This window comes from Puma concolor, chromosome E1 (assembly GCF_028749965.1).
Source record: "Puma concolor isolate L17-30 chromosome E1, mPumCon1.1.hap2, whole genome shotgun sequence".
Classification (NCBI taxonomy): Eukaryota; Metazoa; Chordata; class Mammalia; order Carnivora; family Felidae; genus Puma; species Puma concolor.
In genome coordinates, this window is record NC_141680.1 from 52934184 (window position 1) to 52948440 (window position 14257).

The 14257-nt window shown below is 41.4% G+C and overlaps 1 long non-coding RNA gene across 1 annotated transcript in view; it reads right to left on the reverse strand.

The window, feature by feature from the left end:
- LOC147574500 (uncharacterized) overlaps positions 1 to 14257 on the reverse strand; it is a 47597-nt gene that overhangs the window by 25297 nt on the left and 8043 nt on the right. Inside the window, exon 2 of the long non-coding RNA XR_015244267.1 lies at positions 6464 to 6610. This is a non-coding gene — a long non-coding RNA (uncharacterized LOC147574500). The remainder of the gene's footprint in view (positions 1 to 6463; positions 6611 to 14257) is intronic.

Genomic DNA, 14257 nt, shown 5'->3' on the forward strand with positions numbered 1-14257 from the left:
TGTCTTCTGTGCGCCCAAATGTCCCTTGCTTTGGAAGGATGTCAGTCATTGGATTAAGGCCCATATTAATTCAGTATTACCTAGTCTTAATTTGACTGCATCGGCAAAGATCGCATTTCCAAATAAGGTCAAATACACCGGGGTTAGGACTTGAATGTATCTTTCGGGGAATACAATTCAACCTACAACAGGTGATTTGCCCCCAAGGGATTATAGGGCAAGTAGAAGGGATGGGGATAATTTGTAATCTAGTTGTTTTTATAGTAAATATATTCTAACTGTATAGAATTAAGTGACTTGGGTAACATCACATACATGGTAAAATAGAATCCAGTCCACAACATTCTTCTATGCGTTAAATAGTAAGTTTTAGTTGTTTCTTTTAAAAATGAGAAACCACTAAAACAACAATATTGAAAAACTTTTAAAGGAGAAACATCATTCACTTCCCCTACTCTCCTAAGACCAAAAAATATCCTCTCCATCTTTTCCATATGTGCTAATATTTTTTACATGTTTGTAAGAAATCAAGTTTGCTAACTTTTAAATAAAAATACTCAGCATAAATTACATAAAATAAGGAATTCTGTTACAAGAAATGTAATTGCTTTGCATTTTTCACTGAAAATGAAATCCATAATATCCAAGGGAATTTTCAAGATCTTGTCAGCTACTTTAATCTTCCTTCAGGAGTTGCTGATATTAGTCTAACTGCTCTGTTTTCACAAAGGCCCAGTATGTGATTAGGTACCAAGCGTGAAGTGTACCTGCTCAAGCTAATAATTAGGCCTTGAACATTATTATCAGCCATTTCGTTAATCTCAATGAGTTTAGGATGTAACAACTATAAACTGAGTAAATAATTTCTGTGACTAACTGAGACTCATTATGCATAGGCTACCATCAAAATCTCTATACATTTGATACAAAAGATTATTGTCAGTTCAGACACAAATGCCCGAAATTAAATCATCCATTGGTGTAGCACAGAGGCAGATGCGTATAGTAGCTAAGAATGAGCTTTGACTTTAGAACAAAGTGGGTTTGAATCTTGAGTTCTTGTCTTGCCGGCTGGTGAAAGCCTTAAATCTCTTTAAGCTTCAGCTTCATTATGCATAGTGGAGAAAATACACTTAATTCGTAGGCCCTTGAGAATGTTAGAAGATCAAAAAAAAAAAAAAAAGAATGTCTGACACTTAGGCCTTCAGTAATTGAATTATTCAATGGGATGTTGAACTGAATATTGAACTATTCAATTGTTGAATAAATATTCAAAGAGGAACAGGTCTTACAGAGATATTATGCTATGAAGCATGCTGCTAACGTAACTGGTCTGACTCTGGTTGATTCTCGACTGTGACCACACTCCAGTCCACTTGGTTGTAGCATTTGCTTTTAAAAAAAACCTGAGGGGACCCCGGTGGCTCGGTCGGTGAAGTGTCTGACTCTTGATTTCGGCTCAGGTCATGATCTCGCGGTTTGTGAGATTGAGCACTGACAGCACGAAGCCCACTTGGGACTGTCTCTCTCCTCTCTCTCTCTCTCTCTCTCTCTGCCCCTCCCCTGCTCATGCTCCATCTCTCTCTTTCAAAATAAATAAATAAACTTGAAAAAATATTTGAATTAGCACTTTTAACTCATGGCTTTATCATGGTAACAGGAATTAGTACTTATAAATCATAAAACTCAAAACATAAAATAGGCTTATAGAGTTTACTATGCATTTAACTTTAATATACGTTTAAATATGGAGTGACAAACAGTATGGTCCAGAATTTAATTCCAACCTTTCCCAGATTAAACTTCCGGCAGATGAGGGAAATGCTTTGAAAATGTGCTAATCTTCCTCTTCTCTCATGGTCCGGGCCCTGGGCCTGTGCTGTCTCCTTGTTTACACGGACCTATGACCGGTTTGTCATTGCTTGTTCCAGGAATGTGCATCTCAAATCGCAGTTACTCAAAGTTCATAACACAGTCTTGATTGATGGCATTTGTTTTTTTGCACCGTGTTTCTGACTTTCTTAATAGGTTCATTGTGTTTACATTTTTTTTTAAACATTTATTTTTTTTGAGAGGCAGAGAGAGACAGAGTGTGAGCGGGGGAGGGGCAGAGAGAGAGAGGGAGACGAAGAATCTGAAAGCAGGCTCCAGGCTCCCAGCTGTCGGCACAGAGCCCGATGTGGGGCTCGAACCCACGAACCGGGAGATCGTGACCTGAGCCGAAGTCGGACGCTCAACCGACTGAGCCACCCAGGCGCCCCTAGGTTCAAGCTGTTTAGAAATGAGCTCCTCCCAGCTGCCTGATGCAGGTGCCTTTGGCCTTTTGTGTGCTCATTCACCCAGACGGAAGGTGACATTGAGGAAGACTTCAGAGAGGTTGTTCCATTTTGGCTGAATCCTGACAGGGAGACCCTGCAATGGGGCGGGCATCCCAGGAGCAAGGAAAAGCCGCAGCGTGTTGAGAACACCTTCCGTTCCGACCAGTCGAGTCAGTGAGAAGAGTGGCAATAGATAAATCTGGGCGGGAAGCCAGCTTAGGCCGAGTCTCACATACCAGGCGAAAGAGTTAGAATTCCACACTCCAAGTGTAGGTGTCCAGGGTGAGGAACCACGGGCACACGCAGTGGCTTTATTTTGTCATTCACGCTATATTTGCAATGCAGCAGCCAGGCAGATAATGGACTGTGACAGGGTGGCAACAAGGAGCATCTTAAGTATTCTTTCTTCACACCCTGCATTTCCTCCTCAACACGCTGCGGTCCCCTTGTGCTCCACCAACCCCCTCAATTCCTCTATTCCAGCTCCCTGCATGTCTCCCTTTATCGCAAGCATCTCTCTCAACTGTGCTTATGTATTTACATGCCTGTGTCCTCTACTAGATTGTAAGCTTCTTGAAGGCAGGGACAGTATTGCACTCACTTTGTAGGCTCAGTATTTAGCCCGATGCCTAGAAGAAAGTAAGCATTCAATAAATTCCCTATTGCACTCATTCAGTATTTACATTTTTTTTTTTTTTTTAACGTGTGTTCATTTTTTTTTTTGAGAGACAGAGACAGAGCGCCAGTGGGGTCGGGGCAGAGGGGGAGGGAGGCACAGAATCCGAAGCAGGCTCCAGGCTCCCAGCTGTCAGCACACAGCCCGACGCGGGGCTCGAACCCACGAACCGGGAGATCATGACCTGAGCCAAAGTCGGACGCTCAGCCGACTGAGCCACCCAGGGGCACCACATTCATTCAGCATTTAATGACTGCCTACTAGGTGTTTCCCAGGAAAACTGCTAAAGACACTGAGCGTGGCACAGTAAATACAACAGAGAAAAATCTCTGTCCGCATGGAGTCTGCCTACTCATTCTCAGGGTCACATGACAGATTAGGAAGCGAGTAAATAAACGGGTGAAAATTTACTATGTCAGATAACGATAAGGGCTGTGGAAAAAAATCAAGCACGGGAGATGAATGGAAGGGGTGATTTTAAGTAGGGTGATCAGAGAAGGCTTTGCCATGACGCCGATATTAGAATACAAACTTGCCAAACAAGGGAGCAGCTGAGGGGCAGGCAGGGACGTCTAGAGTTGGGGGAGCAGGAGGTGATCGGGCAGAAGGAACTGACAGAGGAAAGCCCTGAGACGGGCCTGCCAGGTGTCTAAGGACTAGCAGAGGCCGGTACGGCCGGACTTCGGCTTCTACTCTGAGCGGATTGGGAAGCCACTGAAGGACTTTGAACACAGGAGTGACACGAGCCGACTTCTAATCAGACATGACAGCTTTGGCAGCTGTGCTGAGAACAGCCCGAAATGGGGCACACGTGAAGGGGAGAGGTGAGGACTGGTGTGGCATCGGGGATGTGGAAAGAGGGGCTAGACGTGGCACAGTTTGAAAGTGGTTTTTTTTTTTTAGTGTATTTATTTTGAGAGAGAGAGAGAGAGAGAGAGAGAGTGCGTGCAGGGGAGGGGCAGATCGGGCAGGTGAGAAGAATCCCAAGCAGGTTCCACGCTGTTAGTGCAGAGCCTGATGTGGGCTCGACCCCGTGAACTGCGAGATCGTGACCTGAGCCCAAATCGAGAGTCAGACTCTTAAGCGACGGACCCCCCCAGGCGCGCCTGAAGGTGGTTTTTTTATTTAACTGGGCCTGCTGGGGGTTGACCGGAGGAATCAGGGAATGAGAGGGGCTAAGAGCGTCCTCAGTTTTGGCGTGGGCAACTGGAAACACGGGGTTGCAATTTACGGAGATGTGTTGGGGGGACCATTTAACTCCCGGTCAAATTATGACCCTTTTGAGAGTGAAAGGGTTGCCCTACAGTTGGGAAAACAGGTGGACCGGGACTGTCTTGGAGAATCTGTTTACCCTGGAGTCGTGGCTCTCAGCCACGGGTGGTTTTGCCCCCAAGGCAACATTTGGGCCGTGTCTGAAGACCTTTTTGGTTGTGAGAACGAGGGGGGTTGCTACTTCGGCCCAGTGGGTAGAGGCCAGGGATGCAAAGGACAGCGCCTCTCGAGAAAGAATGATCTGGTCCAAAATGTTAACAGTGCCAAGGCTGACAAATCGTGCCCTAGAGATAGGGAAGAGAACAAGAAGGCCAGGTTTGCTGACATAAAGAGAGATAAAGATCAATGTAATCAAAGAGATATGTTATGAAGATGCTTCTTCATTCGTTCATCATTTCTATCCAGCCATTTACCCAAAACAGCATATACCTCTGAGCACAGAGGAATATTTAGAAATTACACAATTAAAAGCGTCTACAGGCCTAATTAGCCTTATGACCAGGGTTTTACTGGGACCCTCACCCACCCACTCCTCGGCTATCCTTTCTTTGACCAAAGGCTTGGTTCAGCTACGTCACTGGTGCTGATGGCTTCTTGGATTTCCAAAGCATTTATGAGAAAAGAAAGTTCGAATGCAATTTTAAGAAGATGATGGCCACGATCGCCACCCGTCTAAAGACGGCTAGCTGTATGTGATTTTATAAGTTCTTCCTATTCACAACAGACAGGTGAACCTCTCAGAAAGAGCAAGATTATCAAGTGAGATATGTGAACTCATTCTTCTCCCCAGTCCATCTTTTCTCCAAGGCAGAATGAATGAATGAATGAATGAATGAATGAATGAATGAAAACACTATTAAAATGAGTAACAGAACTCAAGGGGTTGACTGCCAGATCTCTGTAGCCATCCTTTCCCCCTTTTCATCTGTGTGGACCATTTCTGAAATTATAACTAAGCCTCCTACTAGCCAACCTAAAAGCATTCTTGTAGTCCCAATTTAGGTTCTTATAGTTTAGTCATTGAATGAGGAGGGGTCGTGCGACTCCTGCACGTGGATATATCTGAACAAGCATGTTGGTTTCTGAGCAGCTAAAACCTGAGAGTGAACATCCCAACTCTTTTTTAAAATTGTTTTTAAAGTTTATTTTTTTTATTTTGAGAGAGACAGAGAGCACGAGCAGGGGAGGGGCAGAGGGAGAAGGAGAGAGAGAATCCCAAGCAACCTCTGCACTGTCAGGGTGGAGCCTGATGTGGGGCTCGAAGTCATGAACCGTGAGATCATGGCCTGAGCTGAAACCAAGAGTCCGACGCTCAACCTACTGAGCAACCCCGGTGCCCCAACAGTCCAACTCTTAAGCTAATAAAGCAAATTAAAACTTTCAAACTGGCCCTAATTTTCCACATTCAGGTCTAAGAGACCAGGGTTTGTGAACTCAGACCCTTTCCTGTCTTGATTTTCTTCTGTGATCTTAGAATGGGGACCCAGGCTTTAGCAAAATGGGCAGAACATGCTTTTCTGTCTCTGTCTAAATACTAAGAGGGTGCCCAAAGGTTTTTCTTTCGGTAGACATTCTATTAAGGCTTAGTTTTGTGCTATCCCCAGGCACAAGAGGGCATTTACAGCTATTACATAACTTGAAACTGGGTAAGGGTAGAGTGTATACACATTCAGAACTCTGCCCGGTTTGTGGAATGTGAAGAAACAAGTTTAAGCAGGACTGTGCCCCCAAAGATGGGGAAATTTCAGGGGGAATGCGGGGAGAGAGTAATCAGCCAATCTTTGTGCCCTGTTCATTCAGATTAGGTTTCATGAACAGGGAGAAAAGCTGCAAAGTGCCTGTGCCTCTTGCAGTCCATGGATTTCCACTGTGGATTATTTGTCAGGTAGCGACGAAGGGTTTGAGCACGGACGCTATCCCTACCTCCGCCGTGAGGGAAATAGTTCTCTGGCAAAGCACCGTTCGTGCAATTAGAAAACAATCGAAACCATGATAGTCAACGCTCAAGGAGCAATCAGATGAGCAAAGATACAGGGCTACTTCCGAACCCTGGGATCCCCTCTGGTGGCATATCGTGTGCACAAATGCCTGCCATGGTCATGGGGGGGCATCACGGAGGAGGGTCCGGATGGGAGGCATTTCTACTCTCAGCCCTGCACATCTCCCCAAAGTAAAGGAAAACCAGCAAAATGGCTACCTGTTGCCAAAGGGATTAATCTATTGTCTTCACTCGACCTTTTCCTCACTTGTATTTGAAGGTAACAGGTGGTTCATTTCAGTCACACAGAGGTCCGGTCGGATCCTGAAACCTAGATGGAGGATCAGCAGCAGATCAATCGGATATCTGTTTTCCCAACAATAAAAGATACTCGTGTTCAGAAGCTGATGTCTAAGGCCTTTCGGCCCTCCATCGTTCACAACACTCACTGACACTTAACTACTTGTCGATGCTTGTTAAGAGCTGCCTGCATTTACCTTCGGAATCTCGGAATAAAAAATATCCACCGTGGGCATAGTTTCTGAGACTCAACATGGAGACTCTGGAAATCTAGCAGACTTCGTTATCTAAATGTAACAACATGAAAATATATATATGTATATTTTTTGCATTTGTAAAATTCAAGAGGTGCTCATAACCTTCAGGGAAATTGGTCTTTGTTCTTGGAGTATCACAAGTACATTGCATAAATTGCCTGTGCCAATGAATACAGAAATAGAACTAAAGAGTGTGCACATATATAGCATCTTGAAAAATGATTTCATATTCCTTGTTATTCTGCTTCCAAAGCATTCTACAAAATTGATTGAGGAGATAACTGGAATATCATCTACCACAGTTCAGCTCTTCATCCCCCTTATGACTTATTTTTAAAATGCTGTTTTTAAGACACAAGGCTCAGTTCAGTTTTTGGGAAGGTACACGGATAGATAGTCGCTCAGGCTCTTGTTACAGAAACTTTGTTGTTTTTTTTTCTTTGAAGGCATCTCGGTCACTGTGAACATGAAATCTAAAATAATGCCTTATTTTCTTCACAATAAGAACCCCAAACCAGCGTTGATCGTAAATTCCTAACGTAATTCATCCAGATAAATTAAAGTTAAAAGGTTAAATGCATACATCTTTAGTCAGGCCAAAAACTTAGCTGCAGAACCCAAAATAAAATTGTGGCACTAAAATTGTGGAAAGGAAGCAATAGAACATACTACCTGTAGGCTGGCTTTTTAATTTTTCTGAACACTTATTAAAACTTAATATAATCCTATTTATCCTTTTGAGGCCCTGCAGATTCTTACTGGATGACTTTTCGTGTCTGGACTTCTCTTAACATTGCTAAAGGAAGAATATTTTTTTTTATGTATGTTTTTAAACTCATGATGGAAAGTAAGTCTTTCAGATAAAAAAAATTTGTAAAGTTTTGTTTTCTGGTTCTTTTCCTTTATCCCTGCCTGGTTCCAAACAGTTGATGCAGATCCTTTTGATAAGTATTAAACAAATTATTTCAAACATAGCAATTAATGAATTAATTTCTTTAATAAATTAAATTTAAAATGCATTTCTTTAATAATAAATATTTCATTTCATAAGACTTACTTCTTTTTAAAATTATTATTATTATTATTATTATTATTATTATTATTATTTTGTTGAGAGAGAGACAGAGCGAGCAGGGGAGGGGCAGAGGGAGAGGGAGACAGAGAATCCAAAGCAGGCTCCGTGCCCAGTGCAGAGCCCCACGTGGGGCTTGATCTCAGCACTGCGAGATCATGACCTGAGTCAAAGTCAAGAGTCAGACGCTTAACTGACTAGGCCACCCAGGTGTCCCAGAATTGTTCCATTTTAAAATAATAATAACAATAATAATAATAATAGGGGTGCCTGGGTGGCTCAGCCCGTTAAGCGTCCGACTTCAGCTCAGGTCATGATCTCACGGTCCATGAGTTCGAGCCCCACGTCAGGCTCTGTGCTGACAGCTCAGAGCCTGGAGCCTGCTTTGGATGCTGTGTCTCCCTCTCTCTCTGCCCCTCCCGTGCTCATGCTCTGTCTCTGTCTCAAAAATAAATTAAAAAAAAAATTAATAAATAAATAAAATAAAATACCTCCAATACATGCTCCAACCCCTTCTTTATTTAATTATTAGGCAACGAGGCCCAGGGAAAATATTTTGATTTTTAAAATATTTCTAATATAAATTTTAAAACTGAGCTAATTTAGTTAATTAACAACTTGATTAGCAAAAAGGCAGCACCACCAGTAAAGGTTACAAGAAAAAAGTTCATGCAAAGACAATGAATATCAGAATATAGAGATTAAATAAAAGGATTTAGAATATTAACGTCCTACGGCATGCAAATGATCGGAAAGAACCAAAATAATGTTATCAGTGTATTTCTCTAATAAGGAAAACCATATGATAAGAACTGGTCATTGTAGCCTTAGGATTCTTTCCACCTCTCATTAACTATACTATGCCCTCTGCTGTTTGCTTTGTTCATCAATGACATTATATGGCCAAAGTCCTACATAATTCATGCCTGGGCTCTTCAGTTGTCCTTAAAATCCACTCCACCCCTGTGGAATGGAATTATTTTCTCCATATGGCCTCCATTTCCTCTTAACAAGCATCCAACAGTGTTTTGATTTGCTGCAATAAGAAAATATTTCTTCTCCCTTTCCCTTCCATTAAACTAAGCATTTCTTTTCATTTATGTTGGCAGTAACATTTCTCTAATTTCAAAGCTTCCTTATTTCTCTTATCACTTGGTAAGACACATGTTCTTACGTCCCAATTCTCTTCCACTTCATATACAGTATCTTCATTCTCAAAGAAGGAGCCAATGCTGAGAAATTTAATAGCAACAAAGATAACCAAAAGCCACAATACCTAATAGCCATTAGCACATATCATGGACCAGACACTCTTCTTAGAGGCTAAAGTAGATTAGTTCACTTAATCTTCACAACGACCCCATGAGGTAGGTACTACGTGGGGTAGTAAACTGAGGCATGGAGAAGTGATATTTAGCCCAACTCACAGAACTAGTCCAGACCCTTGAACAATATGGGGGTTAGGGGTACCAACCACCCCCCTCACCGATGAATGATATTTTTTTTAAATTAAAAAAAATTATTAGGGTTTGAATTTTAATTCGGTGAAGCTAACCTACAGTGTTAAATTGGCTTCAGATGTATAATATAATGACTCAACAATTTCATACATCTCCCAGTGCTCATCACAAGTGGATTCCTTAATCCCTATCACCTGTTTCACCTATTTGCCCACCCACCTCCCCTCTGGTAACCACCAGTTTGTTCTCTACAGTTAAGAGTCTATTTCTTGATTTGCCTCTCTTTCTTCTTCGTTTGTCTTGTTTCTTAAGTTCTACGTATGAGTGAAATCATGTGGTATTTGCCTTTGTCTGACTTATTTCACTTAGCATTATACTCTCTAGCTCCATCCATGTCATTGTAAATGGGAAGATTCCATTCTTTTTTATGGCTGAATAATATTCCATGGTGTATTCCAGTGTGTGTGTATACCACATCTTCTTTATCCATTCATCTATGGAAGGACCCTTGGGCTGCTTCCATTATTTTGCTATTTGGCTACTATAAATAATACTGCAATAAACATAGGGGCGAACATACCCTTTTGAATTAGTGTTTTGGTATTCTTGGGGTAAATAGCCAGACGTGCGATTACTAGATTGCAGGGTAGTTCTATTTTTAAATTTTTGAAGAAGCTCCATAACTGTTTTCCACAGTGGCTGCACCAGTTTGCATTTCCTTCAACAGTGCATGAGGGTTCCTTTTTCTCCACCTCTTCACCAACGCCTGTTTCTTGTGTTTTTGATTTTAGCCATTCTGACAGTTGTGACATGGTATCTCATCGTAGTTTTGATTTGTAGTTCCCTGATGATGAGCGATGTTGAGCATCTTTTCATGTGTCTATCAGCCATCTGTATGTCTTCTTTGGAAAATGTTCATTTATTCTGCCCATTAAAACTTTTTAAAAATGTTTATTTTGAGAGAGAGAGAAAGAGAGAAAAGTGTGAGTGGAGGAGGGACAGGGACAGAGAGAGTGAGGAAGACACAGAATCCAAAGCAGGCTCCAGGCTCTGAGCTGTCGGCACAGAGCCCGACCCAGGGCTTGAACTCACGAATAGCACGATCATGACCTGAGCTGAAGTCGGACGCTTACTGACTGAGCCACCCAGGCGCCCCTCTTCTGCCCATTTTTTTTTTAAATTTTTTTTGAACGTTTTTTATTTATTTTTGGGACAGAGAGAGACAGAGCATGAACGGGGGAGGGGCAGAGAGAGAGGGAGACACAGAATCGGAAACAGGCTCCAGGCTCCGAGCCATCAGCCCAGAGCCTGACGCGGGGCTCGAACTCCCGGACCGCGAGATCTTGACCTGGCTGAAGTCGGACGCTTAACCGACTGCGCCACGCAGGCACCCCAGTCTTCTGCCCATTTTTAATTGGATTGTTTTTTGGGTGTTGAGTTGTATAAGTTCTTTCTAATTTGAGTGTAGTTGACACGCAATGTTATATTAGTGGCAGGGAAATCCATGAATAACTTTTGACTCCTCCAAAATGTAAGTAGTAATAACCTACTGCTCACTGGAAGCCTTACCGATAACATAAAGAGTCAATTCACACATATTCTGCATGTTATGTTTATTATATACTGTATTCTTACAATAAAGTAGGTGAGAGAAAAGAAAATGTTGCTAAGAAAATCATAAGGAAAATACATTTACAGTACTGTACTGTATTTATTGAAAAAAAAAATCCACAAACAAGTGGACCTGTGCAGTTCAGACCTGTGTTATTCAAGAGTCAACTGTAATTCGAAGAGCCTGGAGTCCAACCCAGCCAGGCAGTCTGGCTCCAGGGTCTGTGCTATAATCCTCTCACAATTATGGCCAACCTATATAGGTCTAGTGTAATCAAATTATACCTACGAACCACTAGAGACAACAGAGACTGCCTTGGTCATGGAAGCAACTGCTAGGGCTGTGTTAGTGTATCTGCTTCCATGGGATATTATATAGGAAAACAGCGTCTTCCAATGCTATGTTCTTGAGATTTGACACCTTACTATCTCTACCAGAGTCCTCTAGACATAAACGGGGGGGGGGGGGGGCGCAAAATTCGCATTTACTTGAATTTTTATTGCACCTAATGCTTCACAGTATTTACAGCCTCCATCACAATGAATGGTACCTCATCAGCTCAAGTGTCTTCAGTCCCCAACCATCAACTGTTGGGTTGAATAAAAAGAATGGTGATTATAAGTGTCGCGGAGATAACAGACACTTATCTACTCCTGTGCAGATGAGGCAGGGATGATCATGGTCTATGAAATAGGCCGGAAATTATTTCATTAGTTTCAAATTGATTACTTTGCTTTACGTATCAACTTAGTGTTTGAGGTATAAGTTATAAGTAGATTAAATACACTACAAATTATCTGACTCCCTTTTCTTTTTCTTTTTATTTAGGTGTGACCATTTCCACTAATTCTCACAAAATATTTCCATATAATATCATTTTGAATTGGTCTGCCTTTTCCAACCTAGCCTGCTTTTAATAGAACACTTGACTTTAAGAAATATTCATCATGTTGGCCTCTTCAATTAACATAAACTTGTTTTTATTTTTACATTTATTTATTTTTGAGAGACAGAGACAGAGCGTGAGAGGGGGAGGGGCAGAGAGAGAGGGAGACACAGAATCCGAAGCAGGCTCCAGGCTCTGAGCTGTCAGCACGGAACCCAATGCGGGGCTCGAACTCATGAACCGTGAGATCATGACCTGAGCCGAAGTCAGACGCTTAACCAACTGAGCCACCCAGGTGCCCCAACATAAGCTTTTTAAAAACAGGATAGGTATTAATTTACTAATTCAAATTTCCTTCCTGAATTAAATGTGAATGGCTGAGAAAAAAAACCCCAGCAGGAGTCCTTAGAATCACTTTGTCATGTCACATCTGTTCATTCGTTACCAAAAGTGGGTTTGAGACAGAACACGTGGACCATACGATGTACAAGGACTCTTGAAGAGCACCATGAGCCAATAAATTCCATATTTCAGAGTCACCCTTACCCTTGAAAAATAGTCCATGACTATTGGTTATATAAAGACCTGAGGTCGAAATCATGAAACATCTTTCTAGAACACAGGCTTTATGTCTCTGAGTTGGGAGGTGCATTAATATGTTGGTAGCATCCAAATAGGTATAATGTATTTTAACTATATTTTGCAAACCTTTATTTCTCTGGTACTTCATTTTAAATATAACAGCAAATAGCTGGTGATGACCGTAGTCTCACCTTGGTGTTGCTCCCAAGTCAACATCCTGTAAATTGGATCACTTATACTTGTGACAGTGGGGGTTCTCAGTCTACAAACTGCAACAGTGCCTTTGGCTCACGAGATTAAAATCGGAATCGACTTAACCCCTCCAGTTACAAGAATAAATGGAGCACCTCACATTTGAGGTGTCTTTTTGTTCACATCCTGCGAATTATAATAATTTTTTATCCTAGCTTAGAAGACAGCGAGATGTCATAAATACATTGTGCTTCTTTTCTGGAATCTACCTATAATGTCAGGAGCATTTATTGTGAATGCAGTTTCCCAAACTTCAAACCCAGATGCATTTTGGTTTGCCAGCTCATTAACATGGGCTAAGAACTCACATTACGATATACATAAATCCTTAAAATTTTTTCTACCTAGTGTATTTCAGACACCTGCTGTGAGAAGCTCTATTTTACACAAAATTAATGAGTCATTAAAAGTTAAGAGCCAAGCATTATATTTTTTCATAAGGCACTAGCTGGGTATATTAAAAAAAATCATCCAAATGTCTATTAAAAACCTGTAGAACGAGCTTCCTAAATCATGAATCGCATGGAAGTAAGATTAAGAAAATCATACCCAACATTTTCTACCATTTTCTTTGAGATATCCACCAGCATTCCAAAATTTACTCAGTGCCAGATGGCAGCATGCTCCACACTGATTGATACATGTATTTTGATACTTATTTGGATTAAAACAATCCAGAAACAACAGGATGAATACGGCCCTGTGAAATGGAAATCTCTGGGTGCCTTTCACAAACGGGCAGGTTTTTAGGTTCTCTTTATTTCCCGCCTCAACGTCAGTCAAGTAAGGCCGCTGGAAAGGAGCTCTAAAATCGACCTCCAAACAGTTCCAGGGGCGGTAGGTACAATCTAGTACGTCTTGGCTGTTTCACTCCTTATATTGTAGGATTCAGAATCATGAAAAGGCATGGAGCATGTGGCTCATGTTATTTACTCCATCACAAAGAGGTTAACCTTAACCCTCTTTATGGTAGGACACACAAGCTATAAAATACCATGAGGCGCTAACTACTTTCTAATACTATACGATCACAAAGTACTTACAAAACACTATTTGGTTATAAGATATACTAATTTGAGAAATATATAGAACCCACTGTTTTTACGAATTTGGCTCACACACAAAATGATTAGTCTACCACCTCAAAGGAGAGGAAATAAGGAAAATTAGCAGTATTTTCAACTTATCTCATATGTGCTGTTAATAACAAAGCATTTCCTTTGGACACTAATCCAAAAGGAACAATTTAAGAAAACGCATGTTGTCCATCTACAATTATTTCTACATCACTGTCTAGTTCAGAGAGCTTCTCAATAGTCTGTGGACTTTTGAACTTTTTCGGTAATTTGCATATATCGCTCCTCTAAAATATTTCCCCGAATGTTTTATAGTTTTGTACAAAGTGCAGCAGATAAGTATGACCTGAATTATTCAGGTATGTGACTAGAGCCCAGAAGCATCTATTAACATCAATGTAAACATATCAAGGAGTCTCGAAGGGCACAACACTTTGTCCTACCTCAGTATTTCAAACTCATCCTCAAATAGTAGAAGACTTACTGAATTGTCACAGTGCATTGACTAACGTACGG